Below are 18,161 nucleotides of genomic sequence, written 5' to 3' on the forward strand. Positions count from 1 at the left end.
CTACCCCTGTTTTACATCTTATTGCTAATAAGGAGCAATTAAAACACTGAATGCAGCAGTTTAAGATTGAAATAAGCAATTAAGGTTGGAGAACCTTAACAAGCGAGACCACTAAAATGAAGCATTAAAATATCACTTAAGCAATATGTGCTTCATCAGCAATAATTGAGTTCTCGTTAAGGAACTGGGTTGGAACAAAAACCTGCACATACTGTGGCACTCCAGGACCGACGTTGCCTACCCCTGATCTACACCATCAGCATTTAATATTTTTTTTTTACAAAGTAACAAAGTAAGTAGAGTTCTGCATTGGACTCCTGTCTGTAAAGTCGTGCTATTTTCCTCTCCCAGTTCCAAAAGTACATGGGTTTATCAAGGTGATACCCCAGTTTTTGTCTAGGTTTTTGTACAAGGGCTAGACAGAACGTTTTTGACTCCTGGGGTAAATTTAGGTTTTTAAATAAGCAGTCAGATAAATATATATACATTAACAAAGTAACCAATAAATGCATGTGCGGTAAACTCTGTTTTTGAAATTCTCAAGATTCTTTATTTGTCACATGCGTAGTTATACAGGACAACACGCAGTGAAATGCATCCTGACCCGCTTATCAAAAACTGTGCAAAGTTAGAAGAATATCAGTTAGATTAACAAAAAGTCATAGATCGAAAGATAACAGTATAGTAGAACATAATAAATAAGTAAAATTATGTGAATAAAGTAGAATTAAGTGTTAAGGTGCAATAGTGTAGTAATTATTGTGCAAAACCAAAGTTAGACTGGTGTATAGTTAAATGAGGCAGTTTCTTTGCTTGCGCTACTGAAATCTTTACTTTTTTATACTTTGTAATTTTCCTACTTTCATATCCTTTAACTTTCTCCAGACGTGTATAGCGCCAACATTTTTTTTTTTTTTGAGCCTTTCTAATTTCCCTGGTTTCATAATCTCTAACCTGCTCTGCATGTGTTTAGCGCCAACGTTTGTAAACATCTCTATGAAGTTCTACTTTGTCTTTTACTCACTGTCATTTAATTAAGAGCTGGATTGGACATGCTTTTTTTCAATTCCAGTTGTTCCGGGCTGATAATTACTTTCCTTATTTTCTGAATTTGCACCTCGATTATTCTTTTTTGCTCTTTTTTCTATCCAACGCATACATTTCTTCTTCGTTTAATCGTCGACGTTTCATTTCTACCCTATTTATTTCATTTCTACCGTATTGACCTTATACACTTTATATGCACTGAGAGCCCTGGAGCTGTGTGTGCTGCATGACTGCCTTTACACTACTGATTTGTTTTTTCTGATATTGCTTGTAAGTAGGGTGTGTCTTGCAAGACTTTCGTTCTATGTTCCCGAGAGACGCACCGTGGCAGGTCTCTTTCGTCTCACGGGTCTTTAAATTATCTTCTGAGAAAGTTCACGTATCGTAGACTATCAGGACAGGGGACAGGATTTCTTTTTATAATAGATAGATATATACAGTGCATCCGGAAAATATTCACAGTGCATCACTTTTGTCACATTTTGTTATGTTACAGCCTTATTCCAAAATTGATTAAAGGCATTTTATTCCTCAAAATTCTACACACAACACCCCATAATGACAATGTGAAAAAAGTTTACTTGAGATTTTTGCAAATTTATTACAAATAAAAAAATTGAGAAAGCACATGTACATAAGTATTCACAGCCTTTGCTCAACAAAGAGTTTCTCAAAATATTCAGCTCTATCGAGCAGGTCTATGTCTGGGAGCTCCTTAATATGGGACGTAGTTACTCCAACCGAGACACCATTTTCCAGGAGCCCTTGGATTTATAAAGTCCCGACTGAAAGAGGTGTGGCTTAATTGGGTGGGGTGACTGGGGTGCCCTCCTTGGGCGATTTTTCAGAGCTAGGGAGGAGAAAAGAGATGATACAGTTTGTGTTGGCATCCTGTCTTGTTCTGGCAGGTTATTGCATACCCTATTACAGTCTTGGCAGTGATCCTCAGACACCTATATGTGATACCATACAAGTGACATTCCATTAATGAGATCACAAATGTCATGGCTCAGTGGCCTGGGTCAGCACACTATTTAAGAGAAAAACATAATTAATGTTAAAAATTAATTTATTAGAGTTGAAAAAATACAGATTACATTATTTTAAATGTAATTATTACTTACCAAAATAGTAGTCACATGGTAGTTTTTTTCTTCTTATACTCCTCTAATGTCGTTTCATGGTGGAATGACTAATAGCTGTATGCTAACGTAGACTCGCTCCATTTTCTACTATAACGTCTCTATCTGAGTGATGTTCTGTTAGGATTTCTACCCTTTTTCATCAAAGACCATCCCATTGTTCTCAGGAAAAAAATCCAAATGAGAGTGTAGGAAATAGATTTTTAAAGACAAGTTACATAAGAAGAGAGAAGTTCCTCAGCTAGTTTCTCATAGTTTTCCATCTTTGTATTCCCATGAAAACTGTGGCACATATTCTTTTTTCAATAAAGGTGTGTTCTTTTGCTTACCTGTTACTTGGTCAAGACAATGGATGGCTCAGCCTGACCTTTCATATTTTGTAAAAACTATTTAAACAACAACTTTCTCTCTTTTAGACAATAAAGGGCACCTTTCTAATCTTCTAAATGTAAATTTATAGACAACATGGGCTGGCCGGGATGGATGGTTCCTTAACTGGTCATAAGGCCTTTTAAAAGGAACAATTTAGGGTAACGGGCATTTTGACTGGATTGATTAGTGGTATCTTTCATGTGACGTTATAATGGCAATCTTGTTGCACCAGAGGTTAAAAAGAACTCGTCCACCTTCCCCCAGTGAGTCTGAGTCGGAAGGAGATGGACACCCCTCACTAGAGGAGGGTAAAGGAGGAAGATGAAGACAAAAGGGTTAAAGAATTGTCTGTGATTGTATTTATATGGTGGAAGAACAATAAAAAATGTTTATTTAGATCCAGGAGTGTTGCCTGTGTGGTTATGTCTGAAGTTTGGAGGTCACAAAACTATTCCAAACAAAATCAAAACAGTGTCCAAATAAAAGTGCTGTGCATCAAATGTTCATAAATAAATAATCCATAAATAAAGGTAAAAATCCCAAACGGTTAAAATGATATTAAAATCCTTTCAGTCATTGGGGTCACACCAACCAAGCACCGCTCCTTCCCAGTCTCTCCAGCTCTCCCAAGGCATGCTCAGTGGGAGAGACTTCAGCCACCACGGTCCTCACACTACCAACCCCCATCATGGCTGCCTCCGTCAGCGTCTGCCAGACTGCTTGGGGTCGGTTGTCCTCCCGTCTTTTTTCTTGCATTCGTAGTCGTCCCTCAGATCCTTAGGGTGGACTCCTCCTCGATCGAACCCACTACTCTATTCAGTGGGCGCGACCTGTCCCTTGAGCACCAATCCATTGCTCCATCTGGGACCCCTGACTGCACTGACCTCTCTCATTCATGCTGGCTGGCTCCTCCTCTTTCTTTCACCCCAATGCTCTCTCTCTCTCTCACTCTCTAAGCCTTTGTTCCATTTTCTTTCTTTTCTTTCTGTTCCCACCTCTTTGTGTTGGCCCATTCTTATATGGCTCTAAGGGCACAGCGCCTCAAACATGCACCACAGGAAGACGACTAAGCAATTGAGAGCGATCACACCCTCACGTGCAGGTGCACCTCGCTCCAATTACTCCATCAACTCCCCCTGGCTGCTCGATTGTGCCCACGGAGACTGACATGGGGAATGGATTGTTTAAAAGCCGACAATCATTTGTAGCCGCAGACCCGCTACACCACACAAAGGGTACATATGACGGATTAAAAGTCCCTTGGAGTTAGGCAACTAAAGGCACCTAAATGACTCTCAATCTATGAGAAACAAGTTTCTCTGGTCTGATGAAACCAAAATGGAACTGTTTGGCCTCAATTCTAGAATCACATCTGGAGGAAACCAGGCACTGCTCATCACTTACGCAATACCGTCCTAACGGTGAAGCATGGTGGTGGCAGCATCATGCTGTGGGGTTGTTTTCCAGTGGCAGTTGCTGGGAGACTAATCAGGGCTGAGGGAAAGCTGAACGGAACAAAGTACAGAGATATCCTTAATGACTGACCTCCGACTGGGTGGAAAGTTCACCTTCAAATAGGACAATGATCCTAAGCACAAAGCAAAGACAACACGGGAGTGACTTTGGCTCATCTCTGTAAATGTTCTCGAGTTGCCTAACCATAGCCAAGACTTGAACCCAATCAAAATATCTTTGAAAAGACCCGAAAACAGCAGTCCACCAACATTCTCCAACCAGTCTGATAGAGCTTGAGCGGCATTGCAAAAAAGAATGGTTGAAAAGCCCCAAATCCAGGAGTGCAAAGCTTGTCACGTCAGATCCAAGAAGATGCCAGGCTGGAATCGCTGGCAAAGGTGCTACGGTAAACTACTGAGTGCTGGGTCTAGATATTTGTGTCAATGTGATATTCCAGTTTTTTATTTTATTATTTTAATTCCTAAAATCATGTTTTCTCTTTGTCATTATGGGAAACTGAGTGTTGTTAGATGAGGGAAGAAATTTTAGTACAAGGCTGCAATATAACAAAATGTGTGAAAAGTGAAGGGGTCTGAATACTTTCTGAAGTCACTGTACACAAAATGGACTTCTCTGGAACAGTTGTACCCATGGTCAGTCATAATGAACCCAATTAGAGCTCCACTGAGCTATTCCTTTTATTTATGAATTGTCAAACAGGCTTAATCCAGTTTAGGGTGGAGAGGGGGATCCGAATCTCCCCTTCCAATGTCATACTCAAGGAAGGAACCCATTCCAGATTAGAGCTGCAGTATTACATGGACAGCTTTGGATTTTTTCCCCTTTTTGATAATTTCAAATGATTTTACCATTTTTTTCCATTACCTGCTCCACCATAAAAAAGCATTTGAGTTAAATGAGCCCATTGGTTTACAGACTCAAAATATGCTGTGGCCTTTCCATTTGTTTAAAAATAAACTGCCTGCATTCCACACTGCCACCTTTCATCTACAACGTGAGCTTAGAAATGATACAGTCATTATTGCCGTCCCCTTCTTTTCTGCTCGACTTCTGCAGTAGAACAGTCTCCTTATTGACTGTCACCTCACGCTGTCCCTCTCGCTTTATGTATTCAGCTGATGTGCCTTGCTTGAACGCCTCCCTTTGCTAATCACAGTATCTGATAGTCTGCCTTTGGGCCTGCCTAGAAACATTCATAGTCAGGATGTGTACAGACTAATGGCATGTGGAAATGCATCTTATTATCATATATTTCCTTCCACACTTGTAGGGACCTTAATAACTTGACCTGTGAGACAGAATTAAAAAAACCCCATGGGGAGAGTGAGAATGAAAATAATGGAATTGGAGAAGTGCAATTAAAAAAGTGGTGCAACGGTTACGAATGTGAGGTAGATAAGGTTATGTCACTGGGATTTTTTTTTTCTTTTTTAAAATGCCTTTGCTAAGCAAGGTCAGCTATGATAGAACACTTAGGTGATATTCTTGGCAAAGTGATCATCCCGGGGACATGTAAAATACAGAATATCCACACTTCTATTCTTTGTCGTGGTTCGTTTCATCACTGTGTTAAAGAGACTTGGATCTGATTCCATCAACGTTGGGCACAAGGCAGGAACTAATTCAGGAAGAGACACCGTTATGGACTGCTTTTAAATAAATACTCTGAAGTCACTCAGCGATGGGTTGTGGGTAAAAACACTGCCAGTCAAAAGTCTGGACACACCTAGAGATGTTCATGTTTTTGAAAGAATCTGATACCTTTTCTCATCGTGATACAATTTTTAAAATGATTTAAAAATACAGTCAGAGCATTACTAGTGTGTATAATGGCCATTACTGCTTGAAATGACTGTTTTTTAATTTATTAAAGCTACAAAGCTTCATTTTCAGCAGCCATTCCTTCAGTGTCCTATTTGTTCAACTCCCTTAGCTTATCCTTAATTAGACCTGTTTACATGCTAATTGGTTATTAGATAAACCTCAACTACATTAGCACCAATGAAAGCTGTTACTGTTGTGAAATGAATAGACCTTGACACCAAAAGGAGGTTTGGGGCAGCCACCCGTATACTTGAAGAAGGCTGCAAATACAAAGATTAGGTAACACAGAAGTATACAAGTACAAGTACAAATGGAGGATGACTGGCATTTAAAACAGGTTGGTGGAAGTGACATCATCTGGGGGTGGAACTGAAAGTGATGTTCTTGTTGCTGGAACTGAAAGTGATGTTCTTGGTCCCAGAACCGGAAGTGACATCATTGGGTGGAACTGGAAGTGACGTTGTTGGAATCAGGCAGAATTCCCCATGTCTGGTTTGCAGAGATAAAAGAGAAAGGTTTACTGCACCCCACCACCCTCTGGCCTGGCATGGAATTACCTTCTTTTGGTCCTTCTAGCTGTCTCCCATTTGCACGTGTGTGACAACTGTGTTCACTTGTGTTACAAGGTACAGTGATCCCCCACATATTGCGGAAATTACATTCCAGACCCATCAGCAATAGGTAAAAATCCACAATATAGAAGGACCATATAAATAAACATTTTTATATAGTTTAAGCCTTAAAATACCCGTCCTACACACTTTAAACACATGTAAACTTATTAGAACACACTTTGTAAACACATATGATATGTGGATGTTGGGCTAAGGATATGAGTAACATCTTTCTATCTATTATAAAAAAAATCTTGCCAGGGAGACCAGGGAGACGAGATGTGATCTTCTCAGAAGACAATTTGACGTCCTGTGAGAGAAATCAGTGAGACAGAAGGACAACTGCTGTACAGGCTTTTAAATGATCGACGCACAGAGCGAAAAGCAGAACAGGCATCTTGGCAGAAGCAGCACAAAGCCAGTAGCTGATCTGTCCATTTCCCTTTAGTGTGTGTTCAGCTCCCCCCCTTCACAACGCGAGCGGGAGAGACATGAAGTGGCAGGAGTGTAGCGCTCCTCCGGGGGGTTTAGTGAAGCGATCGAGACCAGATCATCTCGGAGAGACACTTTGACAACACGCGAGACTAGACATTACAACCTTAGGAAGCAAAACCCATAAGATGGTGACTTTCGCACATCATGCCCTACCTACAAACAATTTAAAACAAGTTCACGGACATCTAACTTAGCAGTTGTTGGAATGCTTTTGACAGACATACGTCAGGTGCTCCCAGCCCTTAAAACAACAACAAGCAGAACATGCAGCTCGCCAGCAGCAGCTACAGCAATCCAGCAGATGATTCAAGCGCATCTCCTTAGCGTGCATTCAGCCCTAAACTCCCCCCAAAAGGACAGCTGCGTTACAGGCTTTCAAATGATTGACGCAAAGCGCGACAAGCAGAACATGCAGCTGGCCAGCAGATGCAGCAAGACAGCAGCTGAACATCTCTCTAGTGTGCATTCAGATCCCCCCTTCACAATGCAAGCAGAGTTATAAGTCCCGTGAGAAAGAAATTTAACCACGCCTGGGGCAGGAAATAAAGGACAAATATTGCTTTTGCAAAAGTTTTAAAGTAAAAATGAAAATAATGCATATGTAAAAATTCCAATGAAAATAACAATCTCTTTAAATTGTTATCCAGTAAACCAAACCCAGGGGTGGGCGAGTGAAGCGAGCAGGGGGCTGAGCCCCCAGTAATAATAATTATAATAATAATAAATCCATGATATTGCGGGGGTGTGTTAGCTGAACCGCGATATAGCGGGGGATCACTGTACTGGCATTCCTAGAGTTTAGTTCTGGGTTCAGAAATGGCCAAAATGAAACAGCTTTCTCACGAAAACATGTCACTTTATTGTTTTTTTGCAGGATGAAGGTTATTCCGTGTGACAGATTTTCAAGAAACTGAAGATTTCATACAAAGGTGTCTGTCCTTGTGTGTATTCAGAGTAAAGTGTGTTTGTACAACCCCAATTCCAATGAAGTTGGGACGTTGTGTAAAACGTAAATAAAAACAGAATACAATGATTTGCAAATCCTTTTCAACCTATATTCAATTGAATGCACTACAAAGACAAGATATCGAATGTTCAAACTGATAGACTTTATTGTTATTTTGCAAATCTTCACTCATTTTGAATTTGATGCCTGTAACATGTTCCAAAAAAGCTGGGACAGGTGCATGTTTACCACTGTGTTATATCACCTTTCCTTTTAACAAGACTCAATAAGCGTTTGGGAACTGAGGACACTAATTGTTGAAGCTGTGTAGGTGGAATTCTTTCCCATTCTTGCTTGATGTACAACTTCAGTTGCTCAACAGTCCGGGGTCTCTGTTGTCGTATTTTGTGCTTCATAATGCGCCACACATTTTCAAAGCGAGACAGGTGTGGACTGCAGGCAGGCCAGTCTAGTACCCGCACTCTTTTACTACGAAGCCACGCTGTTGTAACACATGCAGAATGTGGCTTCACATTGTCCTGCTGAAATAAGCAGGGACGTCCCTGAAAAAGACGTTGCTTAGATGGCAGCATATGTTGCTCCAAAACCTGTATGTACCTTTCAGCATTAATGGTGCCTTCACAGATGTGCAAGTTACCCATGCCACTGTCTCTATAATGTGTTCCCGTAAAGCCTGCTCCTCAGACTCTGTCATTATTTTTGAAGTGTCATTCTTGCCTACTGTCTGCTTTAATACTTCTCGTCTTTGAAGGTGACTCTTAGCATGCCTCTTTGAGTGTCTCAAACTTGCACTTCCTCTTTCAATCTTGTCACCAAAGCCAAACTGACCAATCAGATTACTCTGGGGGACAGGACAAACCACACAAACCTCAGTGTTTCATTATATAGTGGATATTTCATTAATTTTCTCCCAAACTAGCTTTCAACTGTGCCCTTCTACCACTGTTGGAAGAATTAATTTGAAAGCAATAGCTACATCTGTTCTTATCATTGATATTAGTTTTATATTGTCTCCTCATAATCTCCATTTTGCTATGGTGAAAATATTTTGGATGGATTGCCATTAATAACAATTTTTTCAATTTTTGTGTTTTTTACCTTTCTGTGGGTAATTAAACTTGACTGTATCTATCATGTCTGTATACAAACTCTCTTTTTTTGATGTTATACATTTTTGCACTCTAATATCTAGGTTTGTGGATTTATAAGACCGTCCTAGCACCATCCCTTTATCTTTTTGGTATTTCTTTCTAACCCAAATATCTTTTTTAAGAAGTGGTTCATCTCTTCAATTCAGAAAAAGCTTGTCTTGAAATTCTCTCCGTTATTTATAAGGCCACACTTTCACCTTATCATTCCTGCCCTTTAACGCCCAATAATATTATATCTATCCCCACTTGGATTCAACCAGGTTTCAGTTATCCGCATAAGCCACACTTCCTTGCAGGGATTTAACAGTACAGCTGAGCTGAACTTCAGTTTCATAATATTAATACATCTACAGTTAAAAAAGTAATATTCTGACTATTGCTTTTTCTGCTACTAGATATTAATTTTACCATTTTTGTTTTTATGCTTGAATCAAGGTTCCGTTTCTGCATATTGTCGTTAATGGTGCAACTCAGTATATTATATCAGTTGTTAAATGTGATTTGTTCTTGACTCCCAATCTCTATTTTAAAAAGTCATCAACTAACTTGTGCCTTTTCTGTACATGTTTTGTTCAAATTTAACCAGTGTAGTCGAGTAAAGAACTGCAAGTTCCATAAGAAAATGTTGGGGCACCAAATCAGTCGTCCTCATTTAATCAAACTGAACAAAATAAACAAAAATTGCCTCAAAAAGTGTCTTGTCTGTTGTAATTGATAGACCTCTAGGGCAGAGCTCTGTTAGCAGCGGTGTTACTTTACCCCTTTTTTTTCACTATCATCCCGAGGTATCCTGAATTTACTCATCCTGAGAGGATTTAATTATATTATAGGCAGGTATAAATAAGCATAAGCAGCAAACAAAAGGCTCAGAAAGAAAAGGATAAGACAGCTAAAGTTCCATTAAAGTCTAAATTAGCCTTAAGTTCACAGTATGGCCTGCCAGAGATTGACCTAAAAAAGAGGGGTGAAGGAACAGATCTTCCAGGATGTGACGTTGCAACATCGGCTCTAGCCAAGAGCATAAGTCGGAGTGAAACTGCGAACAAGAGGGTAAAAAGAATTCATTGATTCCAGGAGCCTAATGTATAACTCCAGAAATCACACTAAAACATTTCATAAGGACAAAAGTAGAAATGTGCGTATGCACAAAAAAATTCAGATGCACAAAACCGTACATAAGGCAACTTCCATGTACTTCCATTCCATAAATCTTGGTCAGCATGAAATGTAACGCTCGTGCACGGGCCTGTTGTCCCACCCCTGACTCCTCCCAGAATTATGTTCCATTGAATATGCAAATCAATACAAATAGCCTCTTACATTCAGTGTTTTGTGAAAAGACAATGACAAAAGCATGGGAAAAATAAAACTTCAGTGAATGAGAAGTGGAGGTCCTACTCACTGAAGTGGAGGCAAGGAAAAAGTTACTTTTGGTGGCTTAGGCAGTGGTATGAGCAACATAAGGGAACTGATGGAGGGAACTGAAAGTCGCACAGTGCCCAAAATAGAAAATTAGTGGTCAGATGTCAAAGTCAAGGTTTAAAGGCGAGTTGAAGCTCACCATCAGGGTGTCATATGGAAGCATATTAGGGTACAGAGAAAAAAAACATTAGGGACACAGTGAAAAAAGAGGTCGAAATGTAGACTTTAATCTCGAAATTTCCACTTTAATCTTGTACTTTATTTTGTCATTAAAGTAGAATGTCTTAAATTTAATCTTAAAGTCGATGTTTAATTTACTAGAGTTTCTCAAATCCTATCATAACTAAAGTAGCACGTTAAATTCTTTGTGTTCTATGTGTGTGAATCACTACATGCTTCTTAAATGGCTTCTCGTCCATAGACAGGAGCGTGCAGGCAGTGATCGCCACATAGAATACATTTCATTTATGATATACAACATTTTAGAATAGTAAGATGTATACTTGATATAATTTTCATGATGAAATCCATTAAAGCATATATTAAACATGTGGGGGGCATGGTGGCACAGCGGTAGCGATGAGATGGCGTTTTTGCCCAGGGACTGTTCTTGCCTCCCATCCAGGGATTGTTCCTGCCTCCTGCAAGATGCTTACTGGGACACGCACAACCCTGAATGGAATAATTTAATGCAACAGTACTTTGTCAAACATACCAACCCCAAATTCCTGTCCTTCCGTTTTCTTTCTCCACATGACCAACTGCCACAAAATGAGCTCTGTAACAAATGTAAAACCAGCTGTAAGCTTAGAATGCAGATTTTTCAAAACTTTTATGGAACATAAAACCAGACATATTCTGTCTTCTTCTGATTTATATTCGATATATCTCTGAAGGGCTTTGAAAGATAGAAGTAACTCTTTGATATGATTATAAATGTGTTAACTCATGGGATAATAGTCCAATGCCCTTGGTGGAGGCTTGAGTGGAGAAGAAGCTGGAGGAATGGAAAAGGACTTGGAATAATTGAGGATTGAAGATAAACAGGAGGAAGACAGAATGTTTGAAGGTTAATGACGACCAGGATTCAGAAGTTAGCCTGCAGGGAGAGTGGATAAATTTACATATCTAGGATCAGTGGTAGACCATGATGGAAGACTAGATGCAGTGTGATCCCACCGAGTGCAGTGTGGATGGAACTGGAGAAGGTATCAGGAGTATTGTGTGAGTGAAGAATAATGGCAAAGGTGAAACATAGAAAAAACGTTGCTAGAGACTTCAATGCTCTTCACAGCCATTTGGGGAAAAGAGGCCTGGTCCAGTTTGACAGTGGACTTTTTTTTAAAGAGCTTCTGTAAAAAGCCAAATTTTACCCCTGGGGACAAATCGAGTTTGTTCTATCTATCTATCTATCTATCTATCTATCTATCTATCTATCTATCTATCTATCTATCTATCTATCTATCTATCTATCGTGCCTTTCTTATGTATATATAAGAAGACAGTTGGAGACAATAATTTAAATAACAACATTAAAAATCCAGAATTCAACAAAGTATAAAGGCATACTAGATGACTGGACTGAATGTAATATTAGTATTAATGACAGATTTAAATTAGATGAGCTAAAATCCACATTCAATGAAGGTAAAAATTCTCCTGGATTAAACAATATGTATAATTTATACTTTAGATATACTTGTGAAAATGTTTTTGGATTGATTTTAGAAGAATTTAATAAGGTTTGGGGAAAAGGACAATTACCAAAATGTTGGAGGCAGTCAGTAATAATTCCAATAGGAAAACCTTTGAAAGATGTAACATCTCCTGTATCCTATAGTCCAATTGTAGTCGCGTCCAATTTCAGTAAAATGAAGGAGAAGATGTTCAATAAATTATTACAATTTTTGCTTTTTTTTTTTAAAAAGAGATCATTGGTTACAAGTTTTCAAAAAGGCTTTAGGAAACATAGAAGTACTTTGGATTACATTTTTAGATTGTAATCAGAAATTTAAAAAAGCATTAGGCAACAAGGAACAGAGATTTGCTGTGTGTTTAGATTTAGAGAAGGCACATGACTTGCTATGGAAGGATAGACTGAGGGTGAAAAATATACATAATATATTGGAAAATATATCGGTGAATTAGAAACCTTTTAACCCAAAGAATATTTAAGGTGAGGCTGGGTAAAGCAATGTCATCTGAAAGGGAAGTAGGAAATGGAACTCCACAGGGAAGTGTTATTAAGCCGCTTCTATTTAATATTATGATTAATGGCCTTCCAGAAGCAGTAACAGAAGTGGACATATCTCTGTTTGTGCGATTTGAAAAAGAGTAAAAAACACTGAATTTCTTCTTAGAAAAATACCAATTGCTGTTTCTAGCATTCAAGCAATGGTGGATTCAAAATGTCAGCCTCTAAGACCGTGACAGCTTGTTTATCATTTAAGAAAGTCACAAGATTAAATCCATTCTTGTTGTACAAAACAGAGATAGAATGGAAAACTGAATTTAAATTTCTTGGAATGAAATTTGATGCAAAACCTAAGTGGAAAGAGCACATCAGTGAAAATACTGTAAAAATGTAATATTAGGCTTAATCCAATGAGATGTGTATCTGGACAGTCATGCGGTGCAGATAAGAATTTTTTGTTTACAATGTGTATGTCATGAATATGATCAATAGTTGATTATAGCTGTCAAGCCTATGCATCAGCAGCCTCATCCATATTAGCACTTTCAGACAGAATTCAGTATAGGACAATACGATTATGTCTGGGACTTAAGCAACAAAGGCAACGTTAGTAGAGGTAGGATAAGGATCAATCTAGACCTTAATTATTAGGCATTCTTTTTTTGTGATCAAATTTTTGTTAATAAAGTATAAATTGTAAACAATTGTAACCGCTCACAAAAAAGGTACATTATAATATAGCAATAAAACACCCACCCCACGGCGCCCACCCCCTCAGCCAAGACCTCACACACCCTTATATGAACAATAGCCTTGAAGTGGAAGGTACAATGGGAATAAAAGAAAACAGTAACTTAATAAATAATTAAATAACCTAAGTACATATTTGGATGCAGTTTCCCTCTATATGACTTAGGACAAGTTGTGAGGCTGACTGCCAGTTTAAAATACAGGTGCCAGGTGAACCATTAATCCGTGCTGCAGATATTCTTAAAGTAAAATGTGAATCCTCCTAAAACAAATATTCTAGATAATTGTTGGGAATATTGGTATGGTAAAATAAGGAGTGAGTTATGCAGAAAACGTATTAAAACTGGCTTCATATTTTGGATTACATATGTATGCAGTGACACAAAATAAATTATATATTTGGCCACCTTGGTGTTTGGTAAGACCAGATGTTGATTTTCAAATCAAAAATGAAATTACAAGGAAGAATTCTCAGATGTATCAAAAGCATCAGATAGCCATTTATCTTGATTTGATGTATAGTGATTTTGTCCAGATATATGCAGAAGGTTTGAAGGATTCAATAAAAAAGAAGATAAAATCTGCATTTTACATGAAGAACTTGAAAAAGGCATTCACACTGAGGGTAACTGATGACTTATCATTATATTCAGCAGAAATGTTAGCAGTTTTTTCAGCCATAGAATGGATAACTGGCACAAATACAGTATGATGAACATTGTCATATTAACTGATTCATTGGCTCTAGAACAATGTTTTCCAGCCCAGTTATTCACATGCCAGTGTGGGTCCCCCTCCATGAATTTAGCACAATCATTTCAGCAGGGGCAATTGGGTGGTACTCCTTGGTGAAACAAGCACAAGCGTCAAAGTCTGGCTCCCATGTGATCACCAGAGCATTAGATGAATGAAGTGTGATCATCAAGGCTTTTGTTCCTTGGTGAATTGTGAATATTCATCAGAGCTGGGGATGGAGAAGTAATCCAGGATCATTTGTGATCCACCTGTGATGCTGCTGCTGTGAATCGAGAGCGATCGTTGGAGCGTTGAGTGGGTCAGCCGCAGCCCACCTACAACGCCATCATGGCCCACAGATTGGGAAAATGCTGCTCTGGAGGGTGGAACGATGGGCGACCTAAATTAACTGACCTATATATGAATAATTTAATAGTCATGTTTGGATTGCATGACATACAAGAATTCAGGTTAATGAAACAGCAGACAAACTGACAAAACTGCTCTAGACAAAGATCACATAGTAATAGATATACCACTATGGAAAAAGCAAATGAAAAATGTGATTAATAAGGATGTAATATCGAAAAGGCAATTAATCTGGGATAATTATGATAAAGGTAGATTTTTTTTTGAATTTCATTCAAAGGTTAGGGAAGCTGGCATTCAGTATAACTTTCCAAGGAAAGAAGAGGTAATTAGCACTAGACTCCGCTTAGGTCACTGTGGTCTGTACGAATATCTGCACACTGTGTGAAAATATATAAACGGGAAATGTCAAAGGTGCAGAGAAAATGAAACTGCAGAGTTTTTTATAATGACATTCAAGGGACATAGGAGACAACACAAGGAAATGCAAGAGAAATATAGACAAAAAAGATTGCAATTTAATGATATTTTTCAAGTGATCCAGAAGATAAGAAGACAGGAATATGTTAGTCTTTTATACAATATTTAAAACATAGAAGAAAATACAATAAATTTTGAATTAGACCAGATGAAACTACATTAGAAATATATCCTCCGACCAGTAGTTGGTAGCAATGTATCACGTGCAGTGCTACGGGATCTGACATATATAGAAGAAGAAGAAGCCAAGGGTTAGTTTAGATCAGACAAGGCCCTTCTTTTATTAAACTTTGCATCATTTTGAACATGAAAAATACGTGAATGGGCTAAAACAGGAAAATGCGTACACCAAAAAAATGTAGATTTATAAAAGTTAGCCTACACACATTTCTATGAAATTTACCCTTTATAAATCAAAATCATCTTGTAAATGTATGTTTCGTGAACAGGCCTCAAACCCCGTCATGAAACATCCATGCTGATCGACCTCATACACTTGCAATCACGATGCTTCATTGGCTCTAAATTAAAGCCATGCAAAGAACTTTTATTTGGTGGCCTAAGCGTGGGTGTAAGCATCAAGACCAAATACTGACCTTTATTCCTCTCCTCTCTAGAGCATATCTCCACTGCTCCAGGATCTCCTCAACCTGCTCCCTACTATCGCTACAGATCACAATGTCAGCAGCAAACATCATATTCCACGGGGACTCCTGTCTAATTTCGTCTGTCAACCTGTCCATCACCATTGAAAATAAGAAAGGACTCAGAGCCGATCCCTGATCTAATCCCACCTTCACCTTGAATGCATCCATCACTCCTACTGCAGACCTCACCACTGTCACACTTCCCTTGTACATATCCTGTACAACTCTTACGTACTTCTCTGCCACTCCTGACTTCCTCATACAATACCACAGCTCCTCTCGAGGCACCCTGTCATATGCTTTGTCCGGGTCTACAAAGACGCAATGCAGCTCCTTCTGGCCTTCTCTAAACTTCTCCATCAACATTCTCAGAGCAAACATCGCATCTGTGGTGCTCTTTCTTGGCATGAAACCATACTGCTGCTCATTAATCATCACCTCACTTCTTAACCAAGCTTCCACGATTCTTTCCCATAACTTTATACTGTGGCTCATCAATTTTATCCCCCTGTAGTTACTACAGTCCTGCACATCCCCCTTATTCTTAAATATCGGCACCAGTACCCTTCTTCTCCACTCCTTAGGCATCCTCTCACTTTCCAAGATTCCATTAAACAATCTGGTTGAAAACTCCACTGCCATCTCTCCTAAACACCTCCATGCTTCCACAGGTATGTCATCTGGACCAATGGCCTTTCCATTTTTCATCCCCTTCATAGCTGTCCTTACTTCCTCCTTGCTAAAAGAGGCCATTTAGTTATATCACCTCCTGCCTGAAAAAAAAGAGGTCTGATCTCTGACAATGAGGTGGATTGCTAGTCGCCAGCAAAGTGTACATTTAATGGGAGAAGAAAAAAAAACACATCTGCACTCTCCAATTTCGATCTGCAAATGGCATCTGTAATTGGAGATGCCTATTTATGTAGCAATATGGCAGAACAGTCGTGACAACTGTCAGTCTCATATTGGCAACGACTTGCAAGTTAAAAGAATGTCACTGCTTATGGTTAACAAAAGCAGCTTCATTCTCGCTACTGTAGGTGCTGTTATTGCAATATGAGTGCTTTAAGGTGCTCTGATTACATGAGCACCTGATTACAATGGTGCAAATTGCCTTTTTATGCTGGCAACAACATGTTATGTTTTATGTATGTGTATTTTGTCAATTGATTAAAGGCTTCCAGCACAGCGGGCATGATGGAGTGAAGCTGAGATATTCCTGACCTGTCCACCAGTTCACTGAGAAGTGACAAGTAATCTAAACTGTCAAAAAAATTAAAAAAAAAATTCTTTAGTGCAAATACGCCAAATTTGCCCTCTTAAAAAGGAACTAAATTACTGTCTGTGCATCATACAGTATGCATCGCTTTTGAGCTTTAATATGTTTGTCATGTTAATGCAAATTATAATAGCAGCTCGGTAATATGAATTATATGTGTGAGTCACCATTTGGCTGCATTTCCCGGTATCCTTCAATAAGGGCGAGCGCAAAAAGGCGAGCTTCAAAAGGGTGACCTCAATTGAGCGTGGCGAATAAAGGCGTTCGTAGATAATTTAGATAATAACAGATAGATAATAATAGTAGATAATAATAAAATATCTACGTGGCATTGCACATAATCTACAGCTTCAAGTGTAACACAACAATGAGTAAGAGCAGAAAACAACGAAATATAGAGAGCTTTAGAAATAGTGCGTTAGAAGTTCATGCATTAATTAATTGGATGTTTTAATATTCTTGCTTTCGCCTTTTTATACGTTCAATCATTGCCTTTATCTAATAAATTTTCTGTAATAATTTTGTTGCGTTTGCCTTTATTCGCTGAGCCCAATTGAGATCGCCCTTTTGAAGCTCACCTTTTTATGCGCGCCCTTATTGAATAGAACCGCATTTCCCAAGTTAATCAAGGGTGTTGTTATGTCCCAGTTTCTACAAAATATTGCATCAGAGTTGCTGTAAAAGCATGCACGTTCCTCCAGCAATTTCCTTCTTTGATAAATCCCAGCGTTTACATGGGAAGTTGCGCACGCACTTTCGAGCCTCTTTTTTGTGTGTATGCAAGCTTTCTAAACAAGGACACAGGAGAAGGGGGGCTCTGCCCCCTGCTCGCTTCGCTCGCCAACTCCCGTGTGGGCCCTACACACTAGTCATTTCCCAGATCTCCCGTATGTGATGAATCGTGCTGTGCTTTTGGATAAACACGAATATATAAACTCTGTCTTTGATATCGCCATCTTTTTTATCTATTATCACTTACAATTCGTCACATGTTGTTTTATTATATATGCGAGCATGATCTTTCGGATTCATATAGAAATCTAAGAAAACTTCTTTGTCCGTGTAGTGTGATACTTTTGGATGTATGGATTTGTATCCATTATTGGCTGTAGAATTTCTAATATGTCCGATCGTTTAACTCTTTCAGTTCTATGTTGCATCGCTTCTCCATGATCATAAATATAAACCTGACCAAAT

The sequence above is a fragment of the Erpetoichthys calabaricus genome, chromosome 7 (genome assembly GCF_900747795.2).
Source record: "Erpetoichthys calabaricus chromosome 7, fErpCal1.3, whole genome shotgun sequence".
Classification (NCBI taxonomy): Eukaryota; Metazoa; Chordata; class Cladistia; order Polypteriformes; family Polypteridae; genus Erpetoichthys; species Erpetoichthys calabaricus.